Source organism: Hypanus sabinus, chromosome 11 (assembly GCF_030144855.1).
Source record: "Hypanus sabinus isolate sHypSab1 chromosome 11, sHypSab1.hap1, whole genome shotgun sequence".
NCBI lineage: Eukaryota > Metazoa > Chordata > Chondrichthyes > Myliobatiformes > Dasyatidae > Hypanus > Hypanus sabinus.
Window position 1 is genome coordinate 11617925 of NC_082716.1, and position 25085 is coordinate 11643009.

A 25085-nucleotide genomic window follows, 5' to 3' on the forward strand; every position below is an offset into this window, starting at 1 on the left:
ACAGAGGAGATGTCAGGGGTAGGCTTTTTACTCAGAGAGTGGTGAGTGCATAGATTGGGCTGCCAGCAATGGTGGTGGAGGCAGATACAATAGGGTCTTTTAAGAGACTTCTGGATAGGTACATGAAGCTGAGAAAAATAAAGGGTTTTGGGTAACCCTAGGTAATTTCTCAAGTAAGTTGATGCTTGCCACAGCACTGTGGGCCAAAGGGCCTGTTTTGTGCAGTAGGTTTTCTATGTTTCTGTGTATTTAAGAATCTCCGAAGGTGAAATAAACATTATGAGAATCATATATAGGACTCAAATAGTACCCAAGATGTGGGGTTGAGATTGCAAAGTGAGCTGGAAAAAGCATTAATAAAGGTAATGTCACAACTGTAATGGGGAACTTCAATATGCAAGGGAATTGTGAAAATCAGGTTGGTGTCAAATCACAAGAGAGGGAATTTGTTCAATGCCTTTGAGATGGCTTTTTAGAGCAGCTTGTCCCTGAGCCTACTCGGGGAAAGGCTATCTTAGATTGAGTGTTGTGTAATAACCCAGATCTTATTAGGAAGATTACTGTAGAGGAACCCTTAGGAGACAGTGATCATAATATGATTGAATTTATACTGCAACTTGAAAGGGAGAAGCATCAGTACCGCAATGGAATAAAGGGAATTACAGAGGCGTGAGCGCTTGCCCAGGCGGATCGGAGGAAGAAATGGTGAAGGTGATGGCAAAGCAGAGATAGCTGAAGTTTCTGGGAATAGTTCACAAGGCGCAGGACGGGTATGTCCCACAGAGGAAGAAGGTCTCAACCAGCAGATCTAGACAACCATGGCTGACAAGGGAAGTTAAGGACAGCGTAAAAGCCAAGGAAAGGGCATACAAGGTTGCAAAAGTGAGTGGGAAGGTGAATGATTGGGAAGCTTTTAAAATCCAACAAAAGGCAACTAAAAAAGCTATAAGAGGGGAAAAGTTGAAATATGGGGGCAAACTAGCCAAAAATATAAAGCAGGATACCACAAGTTTTTTTCAGTTATATAGGGAGTAAAAGGGAGGTGAGAGTTGATATTGGACCACCGGAAAATGATGCTGGTGTGGTAGTAATGGGGGACAAGGTAATGGCAGATGAACGTAATGAGAATTTTGCATCAATTTTCACTGTAAGACACTAACAGTGAAGTTATGAATGAATTTATTTAAATCTTACATCCATCCCACAACATGAGGGAGTAAAAATCTTTGCATTATGACTGCATAGCAATGGACAGACATGTGAATTTATAGGTCTAATGGCTTGTAGAAAGAAGCTGTCCCGTAGCCTATTGGTCCTAGCTTTAATGCTGCAGTACCATTTGTCAGACAGAAGCAGCTGAAACAGTTTATGGTTGGGGTGACCAGTGTCCCCAATGATCTTCCAGGCCTTCTTTATGCACCTGCTGCTGTAAATATCCTCAGTAGCGGGAAGCTCACATCCACGGATGTGTTGGGCTGTCCATACCACACTCTGTAGTGATACGGCCAGTCAGGTGCCCCTCAATGGCGCCCCTGTAGAGGGTCTTGAGGATTTCGGGCCCCATGCCGAACTTCCTCAGTCACCTGAGGTGGAAGAGATGCTGCTGTGTTTTTCTTTTGCCACGCAGCCAGTGTGTACAGCCCAGGTGAGATCTTCAGTGATATGTATACCGAGGAACTTGAAACTACTCACCCTCTCAACTGCAGTCCCATTAATGTTGATCAGGACGAGCCTGTCTCCATTTCTCTGTAATTCACAATCATCTCCTTTGTTTTTTGGACACTGAAGGAAAGGTTTTTCTCTTGGCACCACTGTGTCAGGGTGTTAACTTCTGCTCTGCCAGCTGTCTCATCGCCACTAGAAATTAGGCCGATCAACCTCGTGTCTTCTGCGAATTTGATCAACAGATTAGAGCTGCGTGTGGCAGCACAGTTGTTGGTGTAAAGGGAGTTGTGGGGGGGAGGACTCAGGATACAACCCTGGTGGGCACCTGTATTGAGAGTCGGAGGGGCAGCAGTGAGGGAGCCCATCCTTACCACCTGTCAGCACTCCGATAGGAAGTCTAGGAATCAGCTGCTCCGCTGGGTGCAGGCCCAGGTTTCTGAGTTTCCTGGCAAGTCTGGAGGGAAATATGGCGTTGGATGCCGAACTGTACTCCAGGAACAGCATTGTAATCTATGCACCCTCTTCCCCAGGTGAATGAGCAGGGTACGAGGTGCTGCAGCTATGGCATGCCAGTGTTCTGGCACAGTGAGCCACAGGGCTGCGAGTGTCAGGGAGCAGGAGTGAGTGCCATTGCTATTAAAAATGAAAAAATCCTAGGCAAACTCAAAGATCTTAAGGCAGATAAGTCACCTGGACCAGATGGACTACATCCCAGTGTCCTGAGAGAGGTTGCTGAAGAGATAACAAATGCATTGTTCATGATCTTTCAAGAATGGTCCCAGTGGCCTGGAAAATTGCAAATGTCACTCCACCCTTTAAAAAGGGAGGAAGACAAAACAAAGGAAATGATAGACCAACACACTCAAAATGCTGCAGGAACTCAGTAGGCCAGGCAACATCTATGGAAAAAAAGTACAGTCAACGTTTCAGGCCGAAACCCTTCAGCAGGACTGGAGAAAAAATGCTAAGGAGTAGATTTGAAAGGTGGGGGGAGGAGAGAGAGAGAGACACCAGGCAATAGGTGAAACCTAAAGGGAGGGATGAAGCAAAGAGCTGGTGAAAGAGACTGAAGGCTATGGAAGAAAGAAGAAAGGGGTGGGGGGGGAGCACCAGAGGGAGGTGGTGGGCAGGTAGGAGATAACATGAGAGAGGGACAAGGGGATGGAAAATGGGAAATGTTGAAGGGGGAGGGAGTTTGGAGGCATTACTGGATGTTCCTGCCATCAGGTTGGAGACTATCCAAACGGAATACAAGGAGTTGTTCCTCCAATCTAAGTGTAGCCTTATCACGACAGTGGAAGAGGCCATGGATGAACATATCAGAATGGGAATGGGAAGCGAAATTATAATGGGTGATCACTGGGAGATTCCACTTGTTCTGGCGGACTGTGTGTAGATGCTCAGTGATGCAGTCTCCCAATCAACGTTGGGTCTCACCGATTTACAAGGAGCCACACTGGGAGCACCGAACACAGTAAATGACCCCAACAGACTAACAGATGAAGTGTTGCCTCAGCTGGAAGCACTGTTTGGGGCTTTCACCTGTGAGTCTGATGGGGCCCTATACTGTTGCACAAATTTCCAGCATCTGCAGACATTCTCTTGGTTGTAAAATGGTAGATTAGCCAGCCTAAACTCACACTTCATTTTTATTTTGCTATTCATACAGAGGATGTCATTTAAAGAATTGTCCTTGAGTAGATGGTGGTGAACGGTCTTCCTTGAATCAGCGTGCTTGGAAAAGGCAAACCCAGAATTCTGCTAGATCAGTAGTTCAAGTATTTCTATTCAGTGATGATGAGGGAAAGAAAGATTAGCTTTGCTTATACATGAATGCTGGAACATCGAAACGCACAGTGAAATTTGTTATTTGCATCAATGACCAACACAGTCTGAGAATGTGTGTTGTTCTCCTTGTACCTTAGTCTGTATAACAATATAAACCAATTTACAAACCATTTCGATAATAATCGTATTTCTGAATCGACCCAGAACACAATGTTTTTTATTTACACTATTTATTTTTTAAATTGTAGATTTTTATGTCTTTGCACTGTTCTACTACACTTAAACAACAAAATTAACATCATGTATCAGTGATAATAAATCTGATTCTGATTCTGCATGGGTTCATGATTGTTCGTCACCAAATGGAGATGCATTAATGGAAATTCTCAAAGATTAAAGATGAGTTTTATTTGTCACATTATATTGAAGCATACAGTGAAATACGTTGTTTGCGTCAACGACCAACACAGTCCAAGCATGTGCTGGGGGCACCCCACGAGTATTGCTATGCTTCAAGATTCAAGATGGTTTAATATAATTTCCAGCACATAAATAGAACCATAGAATATTACAGCACAGAAACAGGCCTTGTCTGTGCCGGACCAATGTAAAGATGAATGAAATAATTGTTACTCTGGAACACAGCAATAAAAAGTAACATAATAAATATAAATATTAACATAGCATGCCCACAACCTACCAACGCTAACCCATATACCTTTGTAATGTGGGAGGAAACTGGAGTATCTGAAGGTTGTAGAGAAACTGTTGTAAACTGGTCACAGACAGCAGCACTGTTTTAAAGATGGCGCTACAAAGCAATTACACTAACTACAGTGCTACTGTGCTGTCCTTTTGCACAATTTTGCTGTTTTCAAAGTTCAAAGTAAATGTATTACTGAAGTGTCTATATGTCTCTGTATTCTACACTCAGGTTCATTTTTTCGCAGGCATTCACAGTAGAACAAAGATTTACAACAGCAAAATGAAAAACTAAACATTACACGTCATTGTATTTATTGGTGCAACGCAGCAGGCCAGGCAGCATCCACAGGAAGAAGATCAGTCGACGTTTCGGGCTGAGACCCTTCGTCAGGACTAACTGAAAGAAAAGATAGTAAGAGATTTGAAAGTAGGAGGGGGAGGTTCTGCTGACCATGTAACCTACTCTAGAAGCTGCCTAGAATTTCCCAACCGCATAGCCCTCTATTTTTCTAAGCGTCATGTACCCTTCTAAGAGTCTTTTAAAACACCCTTTTGCATCCGACTCTACCACCTTCGCTGACAGTGCATTCCACACACCTGCCACTCTCTGTGTGAAAAATTTACCCCTGATATCCCCCTTGTACCTACTTCCAAGCACCTTAAAACTATGCCCCTGCATGTTCATCATTTCAGCCCTGGCAAAAAGCCTCTGACTATCCACATGATCAATGCCTCTCATCACCTTATACACCTCTATTAGGTCACGTAATCTGTCGCTCCAGAAAGGTCAAATTCACTCAATCTACTCTCATAAGGCATGCTCTCCAAACCAGGCAACATCTTTGTAGAGCAAACACGAGAAAATCTGCAGATGCTGGAAATTCAAACAACAACACACACCAAATGCTGGTGGAACACAGCAGGCCAGGCAGCATCTATAGGGAGAAGCGCTGTCGACGTTTCGGGCCGAGACCCTTCGTCAGGACTAACCAAAAGGAAAGATAGTAAGAGGTTTGAAAGTAGTAGGGGGCGGGGGAAATAGGAAATGATAGGAGAAGACCGGAGGGGGTGGGATGAAGCTAAGAGCTGGAAAGGTGATTGGCGAAAGTGATACAGAGCTGGAGAAGGGAAAGGATCATGGGACAGGAGGCCTCGGGAGAAAGAAAGTGGGGGGGGGAACACCAGAGGGAGATGGAGAACAGGCAAACAACTAAATATGTCAGCGATGGGGTAAGAAGGGGAGGAGGGGTATTAACAGAAGTTAGAGAAGTCAATGTTCATGCCATCAGGTTGGAGGCTACCCAGCCGGTATATAAGGTGTTGTTCCTCCAACCTGAGTTTGGTTTCATTTTTACAATAGAGGAGGCCATGGATAGACATATCAGAATGGGAATGGGACATGGAATTAAAATGTGTGGCCACTGAGAGATCCTGCTTTCTCTGGCGGACTGAGCATAGGTGTTCCACGAAACAGTCTCCCAGTCTACGTCGGGTCTCACCAATATATAAAAGGCCACACCAGGAGCACCGGACGCAGTATACCACACCAGCCGACTCACAGGTGAAGTGTCACCTCACCTGGAAGGACTGTCTGGGGCCCTGAATGGTGGTGAGGGAGGAAGTGTAAGGGCAGGTGTAGCACTTGTTCCATTTATAAGGATAGGTGCCAGGAGGGAGATCGGTGGGAAGGGATGGGGGGTACGAGTGGACAAGGGAGTCGTGTAGGGAGCAATCCCTGCGAAAAGTAGAAAGAGGAGGGGAGGGAAAATTGTGTTTGGTAGTGGGATCCCATTGGAGATGGCGGAAGTTACGGAGAATTATATGTTGGACCTGGAGGCTGGTGGGGTGGTAGGTAAGGACAAGGGGAACCCTATCCCGAGTGGGGTGGCGGGTGGATGGGGTGAGGGCAGATGTGTGGGAAATGGGAGAGATGCGCTTGAGAGCAGAGTTGATGGTGGACGAAGGGAAGCCCCTTTGTTTAAAAAAGGAAGACATCTCCTTCGTCCTGGAAAGAAAAGCCTCATCCTGAGAGCAGATGTGGCGGAGACATTGTGAGAAGGGGATAGCCTTTTTGCAACATCCTTGTGGACCTCCTCTGCACTCTCTCTATAGTATCTCTCCCTATCAAGTGATTCCTGAAAGATCATTATTAATGCCTCCACAATCTCTTCAACCATCTCTTTCAGAACTCTGGGGTGTACACCATCCAGTCCAGGTGACCTCTCTAACTTTAGACCTTCCAGTTTCCCAAGAATCTTCACTCTTATCATGGCATCAGAAGGTCAAGAGGTTCAGTTGTTGATCAGACCAAACATTAGAATGGGGAATTAATTTGATGTAAGTGACTTTGACAGTGGAATGAATGCTGTTGCCGGACAGGGTGGTTTGAGTTTTTCGGAAACTGCTGATCTCCTGGGGATTTCTTGCACAGCAGAGTTCACAGTGGAATGGTACAAAAAGGAAAAAGAAAAATCTAGGATAGCAGTTCTGCGGGCAAAGAAACCTCATTAATGAGAGAGATTGGAGGAGAATGGCCAGACTGGTTCAAGCTGACAGGAAGGCGACAGAAACTCAAATAACCACACGTTACCCCAGTGGTGTGCAGAAGAGCATCTCTGAATGCACAACACACTGAACCTTGAAGTGGACGGGCTAAAGCAGCAGACGACCACGAAAGTACACTCAGTGTCCACTTTATTAGGTGCAGGAGGTAGCTAATGATGTGGCCACTGAGTGTATATGACCACGTGCACCGGCTACTCTGTGAGCTTCATGCTTACAAGGAATTCCATTGTACACCAGTGCATATGACAATAAACTAATCTGAATCTGCATAAAATCTATCCCAAAAGACTGAAGGGCATTTACCCAACTGAAAAAGAAAACTTCCCTCTGCATCAGTCTAGAAAGCCATAACATTCCTGCATTGCCTCATAATTCCTTTAAACAAGGCGCCGGGAGATTTCACACCAAAGGGAATACCACATCTATTACATCATGGCAACGGAAGGCAATTCATATGTAGAATGACCAAGCATTGCTCTGGGCGCATGTAAAGACCTTGTTAAATTACTGTATTACCTTTGTGAAAGAAAGGATGCAACTTGAAATAAATCATCTCTGCATAATTTATTCCCAGATTGACTGATCAAGGTGCAAGTGAAGACAATAAAGTGTGTTTCATTCTTTTTGCATCTGTTTAAAGTCAGTTTTCTAAACAACATAAAACATAGACAGCACAGCACAGGCTCTTCAGTCCACAAAGTTGTGCTGTCATCTTAACCATCCGTACAATCAATCTAACCCCACTCTCCTACGTAACCCTCCATTTTTCTATCATTCATATGGAGTTAGAACATGGAACACTACAGCACAGTACAGACCCTTTGGCCCATGATGTTACACAAAACTTTTAACCCACTCTATGATCACTCTCACCCTTCCCTCCTATATAGGGGTATGTGACTTGAGAGGGATAATAAATCAGCCAGGATGGAATGGGGAAGCAGACTCAATGGGCCAAATGGCCTAATTCTGCTCCGATGCCTTATGGTCACAGAGTCATTGAGTCAAAGAACATTGAGTCAAGAGAAACAGATGCTTCGGCCCATCTAGTCTGTGCTGAACCATTAATTTGCTCAGTCCCATCGATCTGCCTTTGACCATAGCCCTCCATACCCCTCCCATCCAGGTACTTATCCAACTTTTAAATGTTGAAATTGAACTCACATCCACTACTTCCACTGATAACTCACTCCAGACTCACACCACCGTATGAGTGAAGAAGATCCCCCTCATGTACGCCTTAAGCAGTTCACCTTTCACCCTTAACTCATGAACTCTGGCTCTAGTCCCTCCCAACTTCAGTGTTAGCAGCCTGCTTGCATATACATTATCTATACCCCTCATAATTTTGTATGCTTCAATCAAGTCTCATCTCAATCTTTTACATTCTAGGGAATAAAGTCCTAACCCATTCAATCTTTCCCTATAACTCAGGTCCTCAAGTCCAGGCAACATCCTTGTAATTTTTCTCTGCACTCTTTTAATCCTATTTACATATTTCTTGTAGACAAGTGACCAAAACTGCACACAATACTTCAAGTTAGGCCTTAACAATGTCTTATACAACTTCAACATACCATCCCAACTCCTGTACTCAATGCATTGATTCATGAAGGCCAATGTGCCAGAAGCTTTCCTTATGATCCAATCTACCTGTGACACCACTTTCAAGAAATGATTGATCTGTACTCCCAGATCCCTCTCTTCTACCACATAAAATCTACCCTGGTTGATCCTCCAAAGCGCAATACCTCTTGCCTGTATTAAATTACATCTGCCATTTTAAGCCCAGTTTACCAGCTGGTCCAGATCCTGCTGAAAATTTTAATAGTCTTTCTCACTGTCCATTATACTCCATCTTGGTGTCACCCACAAATTTGCTGATCCAGTTTACCACATTATCATTAAGGTTGTTGACATAGATGACAAACAACAACAAACCCAGCACCAGTCCCTGCGGCAGTCACAGGCCTCCGGTCAGAGAAGCCAGTCTCTGGCTTCTTCCGTGACACCAATGTATAACCCGGGGGTCGGCAACCTGCGGCTCCCGAGCCATTTGTGGCTCTTTCACCTCTGTGCTGCGGCTCCCTGTGGCTTTGGGAAATAATTGGTCAGTATTTAATTAAAATGTATTTTATGTTAGTTTGTTAGCTTTTGAAATGTAATTCTAAATTTGAAGATTATGGTGATCTTGTACAATCTAAGTGTGGCGACACATTTCTTGGCACATCCGAAACGGCTCACAATTAGCCAGCATTCCGGCTAAGGGAGATAGCCTACGGGGGTTTGTGAGTACGCGTCTTTTGCAGCATCTGCGTCCATGGGGGCTGGGTTGAGGGAGGCTTAAAAGCAAGGCTGTTTAGTTCGAATAAAGCTATCTTTGACTGCAGTTTACTGACACCGCTACAACGTGTTTTTATCGCTGGCTGTCCAGACGGAAGGTGCTGAAACGCTTTGTCGCGTGTCTGGAAGAAGTGAAAACTTTCCTGGGCAGCAAAGGGCTCACCTTTCCTGAGCTGGAACAGCCAGAGTGGCTGGAAAAGCTACACTTCATGGTAGACATGACAGTGCACCTGAACACGCTGAACACAGCTCTTCAGGGGAAAGGACGCACAGCCCTGCACATGTTGGAGGATGTTTTGGCATTCGAGCGCAAGTTGACAGTGCTTGCCAGAGATTTACAGAAAGGCACTTTGTCTCACTTCCCCAATTTGAGAGAGTTCAAACAAGGTCACGACATGATAATTTCGGAGTATTTACATTCTGCAATCATCGCAATGCAAACATCGTTTGGGAAACACTTCTGTGAGTTCAGAGAGGAAAAAAACACATTATCCTTCCCGGTCACTCCCTTAAGCATCGATCCTTCCCTACTGAATACGACTGCATTGGCAGGTGTGAGTCAACCTGATCTTGAGATGGAACTGGCCGACATAGCCGACAAAGACATATGGGTGTCCAAGTTTAGACGCTTGACAGCAGACCTTGAAGATGTTGCCCGTCAGAAGGCCGTTCTTGCTCAGAAACACAAATGGAGTGATATTGAAAACCTTCCAAAACCGGACAAACTTGTGTTCGAAACATGGAATGCTATGCCCGACATTTATGTAAACATTAAAAAGTATGCGCTTTGAGTCCTGTCGATCTTTGGATCCACATATGTATGTGAGCAGGTGTTCTCCAACATGAACTTTATTAAAAACAAACATCGCGCACGCCTCACAGATGACAGCTTGCGATCCTGTGTAAAGATGAAGGTGACGTCATACAGCCCTGATGTGCAGACGCTGTGCGCTGAGGTCCAGGAGCAGAAATCCCATTAACCAAGTATGATAAATATTTTAATTGCCTATTATTTTATGTATATTCATATTTTTTCATTGTTCAGTGAAATAGTCCTTTTATTTTTCAGGCTGACAGCTGGCTGATGATATTTTTGGTTTGCTGCTGGCGGAAAATTTAAGTTCGGCATTTTTCATAAATACAAGAAGGACTCAAATAGACATTGAGTATTTTACTTAAAAGTAACTTTCAACCCAACGTCTTTTTTTCGGAGTTCAAAATGTTTTTGTTGCATGCAGAAATGTAATTTCGTTTTCTCTGCAGGAGTTCATCAATTTCATAAATGCAACACATTATAGTTTGTTTATACATAGCATAAAGGCAAAAAAAACGTTGTATGCAGTGTTATTTCATTTTAAATGTCAAACGGGTTTTGCGGCTCCCAGTGTTTTCTTTTCTGTGGGAAACGGGTCCAAGTGGCTCTTTCAGTGGTAAAGGTTGCTGACCCCTGGTATAACCCAATGTACTACCTCATATTGAGTGCAATGTAACTGAACCTTCTTCACCAACCTTCCAAGCAGGAACTTGTCAAAGGCCATGCTAAACACCATGTAGACAACATCCACTGCCTTGCTTTCATCATCATTCTTGATAACGTCCTTGAAAAACCCTACAAGTTTGGTTAGACATGTTATCATGCATAAACCATGTTGACGATCCCTAATCAGTCCATGTCTATCCAAATACTTATACATCCAGTCCCTTAGAATAACTTCCATTAACTTTCCCACTACTGATGTCAGGCTCACTGGCTGACATTTCCAGGGTTTATTCTTAGAGTCTTTCTTAAACATTGTAACAGCATTAGCTATCTTCTATTCCTCTGTCACCTATGCCATGATGTTGTTTGTTGACTATAGCTCAGTGTTTAATATCATCATTCGCACAATCCTGCTCAATAAACTACAGAACCTGGGGCACTGTACCTCATTCTGCAATTGGATCCTCGACTTCCTAACCAGAAAACCACAATCTGTGTAGATTGGTGATAATCTCTCCTCCTTGCTGATGATCAACACTGGTGCACCTCAGGGGTGTGTCCTCAGCCCTTTACTCCCTCTATCCCATGACTGTGTGGCTAGGTATTCCTCAAGTACCATCTATAAATTTGCTGATGATACAACCATTGTTGGTAGAATCTTAGATGGAGTTGAGAGGGTGTACGGGAGCAAGATATGCCAGCTAGCTGAGTGGTGTCACAGCAACTACCTCGCACTCAGTGTCAGTAAGATGAAAGAGCTGATTGTGAACTTCAGGGAGGGTAAGACAAGAGAACATGAACCAATCCTCATGGAGGGATCAGAACTGGAGAGGGTGAGCAATATCAAGTTCCTGGGTATCAAGAGCATCCATCTTGGCTCCAGCATATCGATGCAGTTACAAAGAAGGGAAGACAGCTGCTATATTTCATTAGGAATTTGAAGAGATATGGCTTGTCAACTAAAACACTCAAAAACTTCTATCAACGTACCATGGAGAACATTCTGACAGGCCGCATCACTGTCTGGTACAGGGGTAGCGTGGTGTGGGAACTACTGCGCTGGACTGAAAGAAATTATAGAAAGTTGTAAAATTAGTCAGCTCCTATATCTTGTGGTCTTATAGTCTTGTGGACATCTTCAAGGAGTGGTGCCTCAGAAAGTTGACATCCATCATTAAGGACCCCCACCAACTAAGGCATACCTTTTTCTCATTGTTACTGTCAGGCAGGAGGTACAGAAGTCTGAAGGCACACACTCAGCATTCAGGAACAGCTTCTTCCCCTCTGCCATCCCATTCCTAAATGGTCATCGAACCCGTGAATACGACTTCACTTTTCTTTAATATATATTATTTCTGTTTCTTACACTATTTTTAATCTTTACTATATATATATATATATATACTGTAATTGAATTACTTTTTTTCTTCTTTCTATATTGTCATGTATTTCATTGTATTGCTGCTGCTAAGTTAACAAATTTCAAGATGGATGTCAGTGATAATAAAAAACCTGATTCTCTGTCACCTCACTTGTGGCTAAGAGTGTTTTAATAGTTATCCGGAATAATAGCCATCCATTTTTTTCTATCGTCCATGTGCCTGTCTAAGAATCTGTTAAATGTCCCTAATGTATCTGTCTGTCCCACCACCCCCGGCAATGCATTCCCTTCACTCACCACTCCCTGTGTAAACATGTTGCCTTTGACATCCCACCCCATACTTTCCTCTCATCACCTTAAAATGATGGCCCCCCTCACATTTGACATTCAATGTCCTCACAGTTCACTGGTTTTAATAGAAAAACAGACCGGTGAAGTTTAGGGCAGAACTCAAGTCTGCATCCGGGCAGTGAAAATTAAAATGAAATTGCAGTCTGGAAATCAGAATGCGAAACAGAAGATGCGGGAAACGATCAGCAAGTTAAACCACCTGTGGAAGGTGAAACAGAGATAATGTTTCAAGTTGAAGAAGATACGTTCTGAAGTCGGCTACCTTAATTAGACACAGTGGTCATAGGTTTAGGATAAAAGGTAAAATATTCAAGGGGAACCTGAGGGGAAATTTCTTCACTCAGAGGGGTGTGTGAGTGCAGAGCCTGCTGCCAGCAGCTGTGATAGATGCCAGAATTAGAATTAATATAGGTCATAACACTTATTTGTTATGCAGCAGCAGAACAATGTAGTACATAATATTAAAAACTATAAATTACAATAAGAATTATACATAAAGATAAATTAAATAAATGGTCAAAAAGAAAAAAAAAACAGCAGTGAGGTGGTTGGTGTTCATGGGTTCAATGTTCATTCAGAAATCTGATGGCAGAGGGGAAGAACCTGTATCTGAATCGCTGAGTTTATGCCTTCAAGCTCCTGTATTTCCTCTTGATGGTAGCAATGAGAACAAGGCATGACCTGTGCAATGGTTGTGTCCTTAATGATGGATTCCACCTTCCTGAGGCATCGCTCCTTGAAGATGTCTGAGATGCTGTGGAGGCCAGTGCTCATGATGGAGCTGACTGAGTCCACAACTTTCTACAGCTTATTCCAATCCTGTGCAGTAGCCCCCCTTCCCCATAGCAGATGCTGGTGCAGCCAGTTAGAATGCTCTTCACAGTACATCTGTAGAAATTTGCGAGTGGCTTTGGCAACGTACAAAATCTTCTCTAACACCTGATGAAATATTGTGGGTTCAATTGTAACGTTTAAGAGAAGTTTAGGTAAGTAAATGGATGAAAGGGGTTTGGAGGGATATGGTCCAGGTACAGGTAGATGGGACTAGGCAGAAGACTGGGTCAGGATGGACCAGATGGGCTGACAAGCCTGTTCCTGTGCTGTGTTATTCTGCAACTCTATGACCTGCTGAGCGTCTTGAGAATTGTCGGTTCTCTTTCCTCTCTGGAGAAGCCAGCTCAAAAAATTAGCCAGTTCATTGCTACAAGAGTTATGGTAAACAAGAAACTAATTAAGGCTTTAACTCAGGTGCATATGAAAGATTCCATGGCACTTTTTGTGAGCTATTCAGAGGTGTGAATGCACATACCACCAGCTGTAGAATTTAAATTTTGTTCACTAATTAATAGAGTCATAGAGTAATACAACACAGAAACAGGCCCTTTAGCCCAAATCATCCATGCTGACCTAATGTCAAAATAAGTCAGAGTAAATTTATTTAGTACGTATGTGTCATCATTGCTACCCAGAGATTCATTTTCTTGTGGTCATTTACAAGAAAATAATGAAATACAATAGAATTTACGAAAAACTATACACAAACAAAAACTGAAACACAACCTACGTGCAAAAGAAGACAAATTGTGCAAATAAAATATAAATAAATAATAGAGTTCAGAAGTACGCTTCTTAAAGGGAAATTACAGGCTGCAGGTTGCAGTGATAACAGTTCAGACAATGTATTTCTAGTAGTTTTATATGCTGCCCACAAAACATTGCCATATGGCCCACATTTGGCCCAAATCCATCTACACTTTACTTCTCTATGCATTTAACAGAGTGTCTTTTAAATGTCGTTATTTTTGTACCTGCCTGAACTACTTCCTCTGGTACTCATTCAAAAAATACCCCATTTTCTGTGTTGCCCCCATAGATCCATCTTACTATTTTCCCTTTCACCTTTAACCTCTGACCTCTAGTTTTTGGTTACCTTTCCCTTAGAAACAAGATTGTGTGCATTTACTGTATCTGTGTACCTCAGTCTTCTGGCAAGCCCTGGCAACATCTTATAAACTTTCTCTGCATTTTTTCAGCTTAATGAAGCCTTTCCTTCAGCTGGTTATTGCCCTTGGTATTGGTGCATTATTGTCACAGGCACTAAGATTAAGTGAAACTTGTTTTATGTATTTTTCATACAGATCAAATCATTACACAGGGCATTGAGCTAAGTGTAAAAGCTACCAAAAAGTGCAGTACCGTTAAGTGCTAAAGTGAAAGGTCATAACAAGGTAGATTGTGAGGTCAAGAGTCTATCTTATCATACAAGACTCCATCTGTTCAAGATCTCATAACTACAGGATAGAAACTGTCATTGAGACTGGTGGTACATACTTTCAGGCTTTTGTATGTTCTGCCCAGTGGAATGGGGGAGAAAAGAGAATGCCAGGGTGTCTTTGATTGTGTTGGCTCCTTTACCAAGCCCATGAGTAGTGTAGACAGAGCCCACAAAGGAGAGGCTGATTCCTGTGATGTGTTGACCTATGCCCATGATTCTTCAGTTTCTAATGGTTACACGTAGACCTGTTGAAATATTAAGCTGTTATGCATCCAGACAGAGGGCTCTCAATGGTGCATCAACAATAAGCAAATGATGAACTGATCTAATCTGATACACCTTAGCCAGCATCTTGAATGCTCTCCAAGTGGGACAACAATTCCTTCAGTTTCATCCTATCAAATATACTCAAAAAGAACAACATCTTTCACTAGAAGAATTTCAACAGTGCATGAAGAAAGCCCACCATGACATCTGAAGAGCAGATAACAAGGGACAAAAAGACAATAAGACAATAAGATATAGGAGCAGAATTAGGCCATTTGGCCGATCGAATCTAAAATGCCATTTCATCATGGCTGATCCATTTCCCCTCTCAGCCCTAGTCTCCCATCTTCTTCTGGTATCCCTTTATAGTTTGAGCAATCAAGAATCTATCAAATTCTGCCTAAAATATAGGAGTTTCTGTTTCTGCTCACACTGTACATCTCAGAATTTCAGTACAAAGTCTGAGTCTCATCACTTGCAGAAATTCTCTGATGGCCCTGCGTTTGTTGGTTGTGTCAGAGGAGTTGGAGTAGAGAGGACTGATGGACGAGTTTGTGGAGTGGTGTGGGAGGAATCACCAGCTCCGGAATGAGGCCGAACCCAGGGAGATGGTGACTGATTTTAGGAAGAAGAGGATGGTGATGAGTCCTGTATACATTCTGGGAGAAGAAGTTGTGATGGTGGAGGAGTACAAATACTTGGGTGTTCACCTTGACAATAGACTTGATTGGAAAACCAACACCAAGGTGGTTTACAAGAAGGGGATGAGCAGACTCTAGTTTCTAAGGAAGCTGAAATCCTTCAATGTGTGCAGCAGGATGTCGGAGATCTTTAGCCAGTCTGTTGTAACGGGTGCAGTCTTCTTTGCTGCTCTGTTTTGGGGGAGTAGCATCGGTGCTGGTGATGCAAAAAAAACTAAATAAACTCATCAGAAAGACTGGATTTGTCTTTGATTACAACCTGGACTCTTCTGAGTTAGAGATGGAGAGGAGGTCACTGAACAAATTGTTATCCATTATGGACAATCTGGCACATCCTCTCCATGACCTATTGAATAAGCAGCTGAGCACTCTTTTGAATAGACACATTCAGCTCTGCTGTCACAAGGACCATTACAGAAAATCTTTCCTACTAAATGCAATAAGTACATACAACAGGAGAACACACATCATAGTACAACAGTCTCTGTTTTATTATTTCCTACATTATCACACATTGGAAAATTATTATTGTGTATATTATTATTCTGTACTTTATTATTAGTTAATGTTATTATTATTTATTATCATTGCTAAGTGTGATTTTTAATGTTGCTGCTGTAATGATATAATTTCCCTATTATTATTATTATTATTATTATTATTAGTAGTAGTAGTAGTATTATTATTATTATATACCCACTGACTTGGCCTCCATAGCTGCCTATGGCAATGAATTGCACAGATTCACCACTCTCTCTCTAAAGAAATACCTCCTCATCTCCATTCTAAAAGAATGCCCTATATTCTAAGGCTGTGTCCTCTGTTCTTATACTCCCCCACCATAGAAAACATCCTCACCACATCCACTCTTTTGAGGCCTTTCAACATTCCACAAGTTTCAGTGAGGTCACCCGTCATCCTTCTGAATTCCAGTGAGAACAGGCCCAGAGCCATCAAACACTCTTCATACGACAAGCCTTTCAAACCTGGAATAAATGCCAATGCTGTCAATGCTGCCCACAGGCTGAAAAATGAACAAGTAAATGAATAATTCACTTAAACAGAAGACCTAAATAACAATGATGTTTCTGATTGCCAAACACAAGATTAAGATAAGATTTGCTCCAGCACCATGACTACAGCATTTCCTGTCAGTCACTTTATGTACAGACAGTCTGTGCCCAGCATCACTTTATGTGTATACAATCAGTCTAGGTACTGTACAAAAGCTAATCTTACATGTTTATATTCATTGTGTTCTTTGTGCTTATTGTTTACTTCTTTCTTTATTGAGATACAGTATGGAATAGGCCCGTCCAGCCCTTAGAGCTGTGCTCCCCAACAATTCCCTGATTTAACCCTGGCCTAATCACAGGACAATTTACAATGATCAATAAACAGCTTCTTATACTGTTTCTTTTCTTTCTTTTTCAATCTTTCTATTATTATTAATATCAGCATAATAAGATTAATACATAGATAATGGGATTACAAACAAATTTAAACTGAATATGAAAGGATACATAAGCAATAGTTACGATATAATTGAGTCTTCCCGAATTATGATTGATACAAGTAACATATAAACAAAGCAAAACTAGGTATATCCTAATATATATTAAAAAAAACAGAAAAGAGAAAAAGAAAAAAAAGTTATGCTAGAAAAACTAATCTATCAACCTAATAACTAATATAGAGAAAAAAAGAAAGAAAAAAAAGAAAAAAAATGAAAAAAATGGGCTGTTTATAATATCTAACAAAAATACAAAATCATCAGTGTCGCCAACTCAGATCCTCTCAACATATGTAAAATCAAAACTGGAAAAACGAATAGGCTTGGAACAGGGTCGCATTACATCATATGAAAATATTGAATAAATGGTCTCCATATCATTCAAATTTAATAGAAGGGTCAAATACAACACTTATAATTTTCTCCAAATTTAGACATAACATAGTTTGAGATAACCAATGAAATACGGTAGGAGGATTAATTTCTTTTCAATTCAACAAAATAGATCTTCTAGCCATTAATGTAAGAAATGCAATCATTCGACAAGCAGAAGAGGATAAATGGAGTGAGTCCATCATTGGTAAACCAAAAATTGCAGTAATAGGATGAGGTTGTAAATCAATGTTCAATACTGTGGAAATAATATCAAAAATGTCTTTCCAATATTTTTTCAAAAGCGGACATGACCAAAACATATGAGTTAAAGATGCTATCTTAGAATGACATCTGTCACAAATAGGATTTATATAGGAATAAAAACGAGCCAATTTATCCTTGGACATATGAGCCCAGTGCACAAATTTAAACTGTATTAATGAATGTTTAGCACATATAGATGACAAATTGACTAATTGAAGAATTTTATCCCAATTCTCAATAGGGATAATAAGGTTAAGTTCTCTTTCCCAATCATTTTTAATCATATAGAAGGGTTCTGAACATATTTTCATAATTATATTGTAGAGTTTTGATATTACCCCTTTCTGAAAAGGATTTAGTTCTAGCAAATTCTCCAAAATACCTGGAGACTCAAGATTTGGAAAGGTAGGAAGTACAGTATTTAAGAAATTCCTAATCTGTAAATATCTAAAAAAATGAAATCTAGGCAAATTATATTTATTAGATAATTGTTCAAAAGACATAAAACAATTATCCAAAAATAAATCGGAAAATCATAGTACTCCTTTAGTCTTCCAAGCTGAATAAGCTTGGTCCATAATAGAAGGATAAAAAAAGTAATTGGATACAATAGGAATAGTTAAAACAAACTGATTCAGCCCAAAAAATTTCCAAAATTGAAACCATATACATAAAGTATGTTTAACTATTGGATTGTCAATTCGTTTCTGCAATTTAGAAAGAGCAAAGGGAAGAGAAGACCCTAAAATAGAACCCAATGAAAATCTCTGTACAGATTTAGTTTCCAGGTTCACCCAATGAGGGCTAAAAGATAAATCCCAGTCCTTTAACCAACATATCAAATATCGGATATTAACTGCCCAATAATAAAATCTAAAATTAGGCAATGCCAAATATACGTATGCTGTTATACTGTTTCTATGGCTCTCTTTTTGCCATTGTAGGATTGTGAAAGGTGCTGTGCATATACTCAGTGGCCACTTTATTAGGTGCAGCTGTAGAACTGCTCGTTAATGCAAATTATCTAATCAGCCAAACATGAGGTAGCAACCCAATGCATTCAGTTCAGGTGATGTTCAGACCAAGCATCAGAATGAGGAAGAAATGTGATCTAAGTGACTTTGACTGTGGAATGACTCTTGGTGCTCAATGGAGTGGTTTGCATATCCCAGAAAGTGCTGATCTCCTGAGACTTTCTCGCACAACAGTCTCTACAGATTTTACAGAGAACGTGCAAACGATATCCAGTCAGTGACAGTTCTGTGGGCGAAAATGCCTTATTAATGTAAGGGGTCAGAGGAGAATGGCCAGACTGGTTCAAGCTGACAGGAAGGTGACAGTAACTCAAATAACTACACATTGCAACAGTGGTGTGCAGAGGAGCATCTCTGAATGCACAACATGTCGCCTTTGAAGTGAACGGGCACAACAGCAAAAGACCACAGACATACGCTCACTGTCCACTTCAATAGGTATCTGGGGTACCAATTTGTATATGTTGCTATGCATTTCCAGCACCTGCAGAATGTCCTGTTTGTGATTTGCTAATGAGAGAGGTCAGAGGAGAATGGCTAGCCTGGGTCAAGATGACACTAACTCAAGTAACTAATATTACAACAGTGATGTGCGGAAGAGCATCCCTAAATGTACAACACATCAAACCTTGAACTGGATGGGCTACAACAGCAGAAGACCATGAACCTACATTCAGGTACTAATAAAGTGGCCTCTGAGTGTATATCTTGAAGGCAAATCATTTCTTTGTAATATCCCCACTATACTTCATATTATTAATCATGCCAATCATAATGGTCATGTAAAGAAAGCAGGGTTTCTCTGCTTACACAAGGAAGGGAGTTAGTTTTGCATTCTTTGTCCATTATACTTATCTGTACTCGACTTGGTGCCAGCTAAATTGGCAGACAATATGAAAGCAATAGATCACCTGACAGGCAATCCCACACAAAGAAAGGGCCCAGTTTCTCCTCAAAAACATAGAGCCAATCAAACCTGATACTATATTTACAAAAGCCTATGTTATTTCATGCCTTATCTTCAAAGGCACATGTTTCCAAGCCTCTTATCACTAAGCACAAACTTGGAAAAGAATTGAAATTCATTTTCATCCAGCCCATTGAAATTTGCATTCACTTCTGACTGCTGACACTGATATCAGAACCTTTCTCTGGCTACAAATTTCAATCTTTCCACTCTCCTGCATTTCTGCTTGTTAATACATGAAACCATCACTTCATATTAAAGGGGACAGGGAGTTCTCCTGCTCTCGTAGTAAAGCACTGAATCTGGTCAAATGGACAACTATCTTAACTCAGATGTATTCTGGCAGTAAACTGATAATCTGATCAAAGAGTTAGGCCAAGGGAAGTGAGTTATAGGCAGGAATGACTTTAGAAAAGGGAAGTTGTGATGAGGTGCCAGTCATTAAGGATCGAAGATCAATTTTATTTGCCATGTACATTTGATCATGTCCATAAGATAAGGGAGCACAATTAGGCCATTTGACCCATCGAGTCTGCTCCACCATTCCGTCGTGATTTATTATCCCTCTCATCCACATTCTCCTGCCTTCTCCCCATAACTACTGAAGCCCTTACTAATCAACCTCCACTTTATACCCAGTGGCATGGCCTCCACAGATGTCTGCATGTGCTAATGTATTTGCATATATCAGGAATTCAAATAAGACAGTATACAACCTGAAATTCTTATTCTTCACAAACATCCATGAAAAACAGAAGAGAATCCCAAAAGAATGAACAACAGAAAAACATGACAACCTCAAAGCCCTGTCTCCCCCTCCTCCACACAAGCAGCAGTAGAGCATCAACCTCCACTCCCAAACCATTTTAGCAAAAAGCATCAGTGCCCACCACTCGCCACGCAACAGCAAAGCACCCAGGGAGAGACCATGATCTGCAGTCAACAAGAACTATTGTTTACCCGATCATTCTCTCTCTCTCACTAACTAGGGACAGAGGGATGTCAGCCATTTCACAGCGAAAGGGGAGACCAACAAACAGTTGCTGGTAGGATGTTACAATCTGTTGCGTCACTTTTTATTCTGAGGTTCTCCAGTTCGAGAATCAGTATCAAAGTCTCCCTGCCATCAAGAGAGAGAGAGAGAGAGAGAGAATGATTGTTCCACTACAGACACCTCCGTCCATAGTATCCGCCGCTGCAAAATTCTGATGTTCCTTCTCCTGCCGTGTTCTGTCGGCGTCACTAGCCTGGAATCGGTTGTCCGCTGGAGGTCTGTGTCTTCCAGGCTGTTCCTGGAGAATGTCGCAGAAACAACGACAATGATCTCCAGGAGCGGGAAATCATCCACTGTAAAAAACCGCAGTTTGAGTGCTGGTGCAGATCACAGACTTCAACAGAGCTCCTGCCACCTTGAAAAGAAAAAATAAGTGACATTAAAGAGATGAATTTAAGCTGTTTCCACAGATGGGCGTGAAGAAGCAGCCATTTGACATCATCTTATTTGCACTGTGTTGTGTTGGCACAACACGCTACAAAATACAGCAACATTCAACAATTGTAAAGAATAAATAATTGTATAAAAATAAAGTTAGAAGTTAAAGTATGGATATGGAAAAATGTGCATAAACACATAAATACCAGCAAGTATTTACAATGCAAACAAACATTGTAAAAAGTGGTTTAAAGTGTTTACAGCGCAAGGTAGTTACTGAGGTAACAGACAAAGGGGATGAGGGTGCTAAATAGAATGGTTGATCAGATTAAATGGCTCAAGGAAGAAAATATGATAAAAAAATTTACTTTCACCTGTCAATCTCTGTTAAATATGCCCAACAATTTGTCCTACGTGGCTGAATGAATTAAATATGAATTAAATTCATCACCTTTTTGTTTTTTTTAATGCTGCTGCTGTTAGGCAGGACATGCAGAAGCCTGGCCTCTCAAAACACCAAAGTTCAAAGTAAATTTGTGATCAAAGTACAACATATACGTCACCATAAACAACCCTGTGATTCATTTTCTTGCGGCATACCTAAAAAATCTGAAGAATAATAACTAACAGAATCAATGAAAAACTGTGCAATGAGATCACTCAACCGGAGTACTGAAGACAACAAACTGGGCCAAAGCAAAAAAGAAGAAACAATAATAATAAATAAATAAGCAATAAGTACTGAGAACATGAGATGAAGAGTCCTTGAAAGTCCATTAGTTGTGTGAAAATTTCAATGACGTGGCAAGTGAAATTAAGTGTAGCTATCTCGTTTTGTTCAAGAGCCTGATGGTTGAGGGGTAATAACTGTTCCTGAACCTGGTGATGTGAGTCCTGAGGCTCTTGTACCTTCAGCAATGAGAAGTGAACATGTCCTGCATGGTCAGGATCCCTAATGATGAATGCTGCTTTCCTGCAACAGCATTTCATGTAGCTATGCTCAAAGGTGTGGAGGGCTTTCCCCGTGAGGGACTTAGCCATAACCACTACTTTTTTGTGGGATTTTCCATTCAAGTGCGTTAATATTTCCACACAAGGCTCAGGAACAGTCATTTCCCTAAAACCATCTGGTTTGTACACCAACCTGCTCAATCCTAACCTTCCCTCAACAAGAAACTCTATGGACCACCTCATCCACTACAATGTTTTCAACATGTAGACCCACATTACCAGCGGTCAATATAGTGGTGCTGCTGTTGAAGTGCTGTCTTACAGTTCCAGCCACTTGGGTTTAAAAGATAGAAGCCCCTGGTCTTCATGACTGGTAGTTAGAGGCTTGATGTCTGCTTCTTAAATGGTACAGTTCTACTTGCTTCTAGCCACCTGTCTGGCAGCTCGATCCATACGCTCACCAGGCTCCTTGTGAAAAATTATCCTTTAGATCCCTTTTAGATCTTTCCCTTCTAATCCTAAATCTCTGCCCCCTAGTTTTGGACTTCCCCGCCCTGTGGAAAAGCCTGTTACCATCCACCATATCTCATTCGTCATGTGACATGGGCGACCAAGGTCTTTCCATCACCATGATTGTTCTTGGCAAATTTTTCTACAGAATTGGTTTACCATTGCCTTCTTCTGGGCAGTGCCTTTACAAGACGGGCAGCCCCAGCCATTATCGATACTCTTCAGAGATTGTCTACCTGACGTCAGTGGTCATATAACCAGGACTTGTGATATGTACCAGTTGCTCATACGACCATCCACCACCTGCACCCATGACTTCATATGACTCTGATTGAGGAGGGAGGTGACTAAGCAGGTCCTACACCTTGCCCGAGGGTGACCTACAGGCTAGCGGAGAGAAGGAGCGTCTTACACCTCCTTTGGTAAAGATGTATATCCACCATACACCTATATCTATATCTCTCACTATTAGAAATACTCAGTGCAGATAAGTGTGAAGTGTTGCATTTTGGGAAGACAAACCAGCGATCAATGCTGCAACTATTGTTGTTTGTCATCTGGATCAATGATCTGGATGTGGATCACCAAATTTGCAGATGACACCAAGATTGGGGGTATAGTAGACAGTGAGGAAGACTATCAGAACTTGCAGTGAGATCTAGACCAGCTGGAAAAATGACAAATGAAATTTAATGCAGACAAGTGTGAGGATTTGCATTTCAGTAGATCGAAACCAAGGTCTTATAGGGCATTGAGGAGTGCAGCAGAATGAGAGATTTGGGAATATGGATCTGTCATTCCTTGAAAGTGGAATCTCAGGTGAATAGTTCATAAAGAGAACTTTTGACACATTGGCCTTCAAAAATCAACTTATTGAGTATAGCAGATGGGATGTTATGTTGAAGTTGTATAAGACATTGAGATCTAATTTGAAGTATTATGTGTGGTTCTGGTCACCTACCTACAGGAAAGACATCAATAAGATTGAAAGAGTACAGAGAAGGTTTACAACAAAATTGCCAGGACTTGAGGACTTAAGTTAGTGGGAAAGATAGCATCGGCCAGGACTTTATGCTCTGGAGCACTGGCGAATGAGAGGAGATTTGGTAGAGGTATGCAAAATTATGAGGGGTTTAGATATGGTTAATGCACGTAGGCATTTTCCACTGAGATTGGGTGAGATTAGAACCAGAGGCCATTCAGTGTGAAAGTTTGACCTGAGGGGGATCTTCTTCAATCAGAGGGAGAAATGAGCTGCCAACAAAAGTGGAGGATTGCAACGTTTTTAGAGAGGCTCGGTTAAGTATGTGGATGGGATGTGAATGGTGGGCTGTGGTCCTGGTCCAGATCAAGGGGACTAGATAGAATAACAGTTCAGTATGGATTATTTGTTTATTTCTTTATTGAGATACAATGCGGAACAGAGCCTTCCAGCCCTTTGAGCTACGTCACCCTGATTTAACCCTGACCTAATCACAGGACAATTTACAATGGCCAATTAACCTGCTAACTGGCTTGTCTTTGGACTGTGGGAGGAAACCAGAGCACCCGAAGGAAACCCATGTCAAGGGGACAGCGAACAAACTCCTTACAGCCAGCAAATGATGGGCCGATGGGCCTTTTTCTGTGCTGTAGTGTTCTATGACTTTGATAAGGTCGCCTAGGAGTCTTGAGAGGGATAGGTTGCTAAAATCAGAATTCTGTACTTACAAAGAATGGGACATGGAAAGTCATGTCTGCAGGTTACAAAAGCATAGTTAATGTTCAAAGTATTCGCCATGGACTTTAAAACTTATTCTCAATACTTCATTTTAGCTTACGGCTGTGTCGACACACTTGACTGGAAAAACTGCAAAGTTTATCTCTCAATTGCATAACTTAACGTCTAGACTTATCTTGCGAGTCATTCATCAGCTCCCCGCGTAGTTTTGAGTTATTTGCATAGTCCGAGAAGAATTCTTTGAGATTATTCACAATATTAGATCAACTGTCGATGACTGGGAGACATAACATCGCCACAGTCCCCAGAGTCTGAATCTTTTCGGTGCCAGAAAGGCTATATATGAAGTTAAGGTCAGAAGAGTAAAGAATTTTAATTGCAGGAGAGTGGGAATAAGGCTTTTGGCTGAATGTTTATTCGTCCGAAACTCTAATATACATCTGCTGGATATTGGCAAAGCTCATTGAAATGGAGGTGGGCACACACAGGATTTGTACAACACAAAACTGAGTCATTTTGAGCTCTTCCTAGAATCATCCTCCCATTATTGCTTTCTTTTTTGGTCCAATGATTAAATATAAAGAGGAATGATTAATGATTCGGGACCCAGTTTTGATCATCGCGGACTCACATTTTCTATTACTTTTGTAAACATGTCAAAATACATTTGACAAATAAGCAGGAGAGAATATCACAAATATGGTCCCTGTATTAAAAAATCAGGGGTTAGAGGCAATGAAGATGGTAAAGCTCAGGATTCACAATGATGAGACCAACAAAAAGTTTAAACCTAAAAGA

General features: G+C 41.5%; 1 long non-coding RNA gene across 1 annotated transcript; it reads right to left on the reverse strand.

Annotated features, from left to right (window-relative positions):
- Positions 1 to 14325: 14325 nt before the first annotated feature.
- LOC132401691 (uncharacterized) lies at positions 14326 to 21623 on the reverse strand. The gene is made up of 3 exons (XR_009514672.1): positions 21558 to 21623; positions 20849 to 21083; positions 14326 to 16507 (listed from the first exon to the last, which is right to left on the reverse strand). It is a non-coding gene; the product is annotated as an uncharacterized LOC132401691 (long non-coding RNA).
- Between the last annotated feature and the right edge of the window lie 3462 nt (positions 21624 to 25085).